This window comes from Solanum lycopersicum, chromosome 5, assembly GCF_036512215.1.
Source record: "Solanum lycopersicum chromosome 5, SLM_r2.1".
Classification (NCBI taxonomy): Eukaryota; Viridiplantae; Streptophyta; class Magnoliopsida; order Solanales; family Solanaceae; genus Solanum; species Solanum lycopersicum.
In genome coordinates, this window is record NC_090804.1 from 25,378,892 (window position 1) to 25,385,148 (window position 6,257).

General features: G+C 32.7%; 1 long non-coding RNA gene across 1 annotated transcript; it reads left to right on the top strand.

Moving 5' to 3' along the window:
- The first annotated feature begins 341 nt into the window (after positions 1–341).
- LOC138348404 (uncharacterized) lies at positions 342–2,404 on the top strand. Its single transcript, XR_011221007.1, has 3 exons — positions 342–416; positions 1,152–1,227; positions 2,142–2,404. It is a non-coding gene; the product is annotated as an uncharacterized lncRNA (long non-coding RNA).
- The last annotated feature ends 3,853 nt before the right edge of the window (positions 2,405–6,257 follow it).

Below are 6,257 nucleotides of genomic sequence, written 5' to 3' on the forward strand. Positions count from 1 at the left end.
TTTATTAATTAAATATAAACATATTTCAATAATTAAAATTTGACCCAATTAATTCTATGATAGTTACACAAAATTGTACATAAATATGTAATGACCCGCTAGGTCGTTTTGAGAACTAGAACTATTTTGACTTTTTTCGTAAAATTTAAATGGAAACATCGAAATATTCGATTACTAATAGTATCTAGTTGATAAAAATTTGACTAAATAATTAATATAGTTAATAGTTAGTGGGCCAAATCCATAATTCATTTAATCCATTTAATACTTGACCCATGTAATTAAATTAAGTTAGTGGGATTAGTCACTTTTAATACTTAATTATTATTATAATTATTATTAGAGAAGAAGAGAATAAGGGTTAGAAACTACCACAGCGTGAATGCGAAACGCGAGGGCCAAACGAGAATATGTAGGTAAGAGCGGTTAAAATTTTTTTTGATCTTTATATGATTAATGATGAATGTATCTTCATCGTATTATTATTATTATTATTATTAGATCATGGGTTCGATATGAAGTTTTGAGAGAGTAGTTAACAGATGTATGCCGGTTTTCTTTTTGTTTATTTGGGAGGGGCACTTTATCACTTAAATTGATAACTAAGAATTTCAATAATAAAGACAATGACTAGGGAGTTTATAAATTGGTAGAAGTATCTATTCACTTGGAAGGATTATATATGGTAGTAAATTAAAAAAAAAGAGTAGTAGCAGATAATTTTGTTTGTCCTTTCGTGGTGGGTGGAACTTGTTGTTACCTTATTATTATAAAAATTATAATGGTTGTGATTAATGAATTTAAGGGAAATAATTGGGGTCACTTTGATGGTATTATTGGGAAAGGGAGTTGTGTTGTTCTGGAATCGCCACTAGTGGTAACCAATGGTTCACTACTTCAAGTTATATGGATCTAGTTTTAATATATTGCGATAGGTTATTAAATATTAGATGTATTTTGATATCATTACATTTACTATATTTTGGAACTTAACACTTTACCTTAGTTTTGAAGTTTAGAAATATGAGACTTGGCATTATAGTGACACCAAGATTTACGAACTTGGGTATAGATTTGGGTCTAGGAAAAACAAATAGTAAAATACGGGTATGTACGAATTTGTTTACTTATAAATATTGCATAATTGATAGATTGGGAACGATTTGAAGCGTACTAAAAGGAATGGCAAAAATCTTGAAGATTCGTGGCACGTCTTTAGCGTTCAAGGTATGTTAAGACTTTTTGACTTGTTGAAGGACGTTTTCCTAATTAAAGATTAAAAATGAAAATAGACAAAGGGGTAAGGGCGAAAGATGGGGACTCTCATATAAATGGTGTGACGAGCATTGATACGAGTACCGCTGTTATAAAACGGAAAGTTGACTGCTATATAATGCGGATTGTAATTTGTGAATTGTCAAAGCATATAGGCATTAACTGATATATTATTGAGTTGAAATCGTTGTGTTATTGTGGTTTCTTTATTTCACCGTATAGTTGTGATAATTAAGGTGGTTATGTATTATGTTGATATTGATTGATTGAGAAGCATCATCATCCCCTTATATTGAAATAATATTGTGCACATGCATAGACATGAGACGGAGTATAAGTTGGGCACGTGGAGATCATCCGTGCTGGGGATAGTGAGATGTTAAGATTGTAATTTGAGCACGTGGAGATCGTCCATGCGGAAATTGTTTGATATTATGATAGTGCGTTGAGATCGTCCGCACAGACACGTGGAGATCATCTGTGTCGGTATATGGACCTCGCGAGTCCCCCATGGGTCACGAACTCTCGATGTATTTCAAAGGAGTATCATGTATATACGGTTGAGAGAATACTGGGTATTCTGAGTCATATCATTTCATGGTATCATATTGCATTTCATCTCATGACATCCTTCATTATTGATGATTATGTGTTTTATTTGGTGGTTGAAAGTTACATGATGTTTGACTATCTCTATTTGATGAAACTTGACTGGTAAGTGTAATATAGATTTCTATAAATAAAAAAATATATATTTTGTGTATATAAACTCCCGTCACTACTTCTTCGTTGTCGGTCAATGAGAGATACTAGGTACACGTGGTTTCGTACTCATGCTACACTTGCTGCACTCTTTTGTGGTGCAGATTGACTTTCAATTTGGGCACGCTCTTCGAGATTGGATATGGGTTTGAATTATCTTGGAGTTGTGGTGTGCTGCTTGGGATATTATGCGACTCACACCTTCAATCCACCTCTATTTATTAGGTTATTTTGTTATATTGATAGGATATTTCTTATGTTTAGATTTTTATATTAGTTTGGAATTGTATCCTATTGCAGAAGCTCTTGTACTTTTGACACTAAATCTTGGGGTAGTTTTTTTTTTATATTCCACATTTATTTTGAATACTTAGTATGTTAGATGTTAGTTTTATACTTATCTTTTCACGTTTAAGTTGAATTGGTGATACTTGTTGGGTTGGCTTACCTATCGGTTGGAAACAGAGGTGCCATCACGACTCGTGATTTTTGGGTCGTGAGAAATTGGTATCAGAGCCCTAGGTTCATCGATCTCACGAGTATAAGAGTTGAGTCTAGTAGAGTCTTGTGAATCGGTACGGAGACGTCCATTACTTATCTTCAAGAGGCTACAGGACTTTAGGAAACTTTCTTCTTTCATTCCTAATCATGCGTGTATGGTTTGGTCTAAGGTCAAAATTTCTTGTTGCATTCTCTCACCAACGGTGAGGAGAAATTTTCAAATTTGACATCTGTTGTAGGGGATGATATTATGCGGTTTAGTACATAAGTTGTGTGGTTAGAGAAATAACTTAGTATTGAGCATTTCGAATTTTTAATAATGAAATTGACGAGGTTTGAAATAGTAAGAACAACTTTCTCAAGGTGTGATTTAGACAAGGATACTTGAACTTCATTTGAATTTACTAGGGACAATTTTATAACATTGTTTAGGATATGTGAATAATTTAGTAATGAAATGGTATATGTTGATGTGTTGAAGATAATGATAAGATTAGGAAGATTCAATTGATCAAATAAGAGTTTAGCCATTATGGTAAGGTTGTGGGAAAAAGTTGAGTAGAGATATAAAATGTGATCACTTTTCATGATATTGAGAGACTAAGATTTGTTATAAGATTTGTATGACAGATTTCCTTTTTAGCCTTTAGAGTGGAGGTATATTGAAGATAAATTGAATAGTTCAAGTTGAATGGCACGATGACCATATTGATATTCATTTGATAGAATCCACAAGGTGAGTTAAGTTAAATACATCAAGAGATTATAAAAGGCTATACTGATATCGACTAGCGAGGATATTTACATAAATAATTAATGATAAATAATGATAAATTCATATTGTGGGGAGCTTTTTATATATTGAATTAAGGTCCGTAATATTGTTGAAATTGAGAGGGGAGAAAAAAAATTCTTTATTCAAAGGATGTTGGAAAGGATACTTGTATGAAGCTATATGAGAACACTGGTAGAGATGGGTACAAAGTAGTTATGAATCAATGCACAGATCATAGAACAATACAGTGATGATTGGATATATTACCTCCATAATTAAATAACTGTTTTTGAGTAACTTGGGTTGTCCAAAGTATTGTTCGATATGCTCTCGATTGACTATAATTTTATTTCGAAAGTGTATCTACTTCATTTTATGTAAGTATGTACCTTATTTTTGATCCGGGTAAGCTTTGTGACCTTTCTTTTATGTCTATACATATTCCTACACCTGTAGATGGTTTTTAGTGGTAGATCAATTACATCGATCTTATATTGACTTAATAGTATATGACACGTGAAAACCATAGTTATTTTATATAAGGAAGACTTAAACATCATTTGGATGTGGATTGAATTTTCATTGTCATGAAATTTATGACTATAAGTGTAAGACACTAACATCAAATATGTCTAAGTTTAAGGGGCGACAATATTCTCATTACCCATTTAAGAAAGGCTTCGTTGTCTCTAAAGTTTCAATGTGAGGAACAAGGGTTGCTTCACCTATTCGTCTTAAGTTGTGATACTAGTGATGATATATCTCCTTTAGAGCTCATTCCAATGCTGCAAGAGTTTTTTTTTAAGGGCATTCCATGTAAGTTTGATATAAAAATTAGTATTGACTTATAGTTAAACACTTGGCTTATTTTATTATTTCTTATTGGAATACTTTGGTGAATTTGAAGAGAACGATAACAAGACTTGTTGAGTAAGAAATTTTGTTGGATCAAGTACACTTTTATTGGGTGTTTCTATCATATTGAGATTACTTTGTTATTATTTTCTGCTAGGATATATTGGTATACTCCCATAGTAGGAAAAATCACGAGCATTATTTGAGGATGGTTCTCTAGACTCTGAAGAAAATTAAGCTTTGTTGATCTATTTTTTTAGTGTGAGTTTCGATTAGTTTGGTGGCATTGTTGAAATGTGTAGTGACCAAGAAATGTATTAGGAGGGATCCCAAGAGAATTGAGGCAGTTTGAAATTGGGACTGGCCTATTTTAGCTATGATATTTGGAGTTCTTAGGCCTAGTTGGTTAGTATCGATGGTGCTCGCATTCATTACACATGCATTAACTAGATTAACCTAGAAGTAATCGGCTTATCAATGGTTTGATGTATGTGAGGTGAGTTTTCTAAAGCTCAATGTTGGGCTATTTCCCATGTTTCAACCCAAAGGGGCTCATGGTCTAATCCTACTTGAAAATGGATTGGATTTATTTTCTTTATTTGGTTTCCAATTCTATTAGGAAAAGGATTGGAATTGTAATTCTATTTCAATTTGGTTTTGACTTGTAAGGAAAAATACAACTCTATAAATAGAGGATGGTCTTGAGGGAGTAACTCAATTACTCACTAGTATTTCTTTTGAAAGATTTTAGGACATAAGAGAGTTTTTTTAGAGAGCTTTTAACAAGTGAAGAGAGAAGAGAGAAGAAAAATGTTTGTTTTGCTGCATTTTTTTCTTCGACCAGCAAACTTCAGATTGTATTTCCTGATTAATTAACCGTTAGATCGAGCTGAAATTTGGATTGCGTGTTTGTGACATGTTGGTGGTTGATTTGAATGGTGGAGATCGAATTCAGAGGTTAGTAAGATATTGTTTTAGGCCCGAACAACAGCTGTGTTTGGATGGTCTTTCTTTATATTTATCTTTTGGTTGGGTATTAATGTAGAAAGGTAAGTTATAGCTTATGCTTCGAGATAGTTGAAAGTTCAAAACAAGAACTGTCTTAGTTATAGCTTAAACTTGGTGGTGGTGGTGCTTGCATTAAAATTGTAGAGGCATTTATTTATAATGTGTATTGCGAGGTGTTTTGTATAATATTTAATAAGAGAAATCTAAATTTAATACAATGGATATGGAAGTTTCTCAAGGATTATGGAATGATTAATGTTTATTGTATGGACAAAACGAATGTGCTAATAAATTACTTAGGACAAAATACAGTGAGTATGGGTAGTCTACCTTTGTTACATGAGGTGAGATGCTTATTCATGTTCGATAGTTTGGTGATGGAAATTTGTGTACGACTTACGATAAGGTGTTACAAGGAGAAGTCAAGGAAGAAATTCTTGGTGGTGAATGAGTTTTAAGTATTATAGATTTTATGATGTTCTTCCAATATGTGAGCTGACTAGATTAGTCATAAAAGAGTTCGATAGCTTAAATTTTTAGTTCATCTAGAGGCAATTGGAGTATATTTTATCTTGAAGCAATATTATCGATATTATCGTATGAAGGAATTGAATTTGTATCTCGTGTTTGAATTGTTATCGAGTAAATGAGCACCAAAAGCATGAAAGTAGGAATTAAATGATGCTTTTATACTAGAGTTGGAGTGGAAATATATTGTTATGAAATTTTTGGTAGGGTTGCCACGTATCTTGTGCAAGTTTGACGTTATATGGGTTATAATGGACCGATTGACCTAGTGTACATATTTTATATTAGTTAAGATTACTTGTAGTTTGGATAAGTTAGCCTAGATCTACATTCAGGAGAGAGTTACCTGTATGAGATGCCCATTTTTAATTTATTTGAGGTGCATAATTGACATCTCATGTCAGGATGTCTATGCATAAGGAGTTGGGTACTATGTTGGATTTTATTACAAGCTTTCACCTTCAATTTGATGGTCTGTTGATAAACTATTTAGGTCTTAGAGGACATGTTTCAAGAGTGTGTGAGCAACTTTGGTGTTCATTGGGACAAGTTC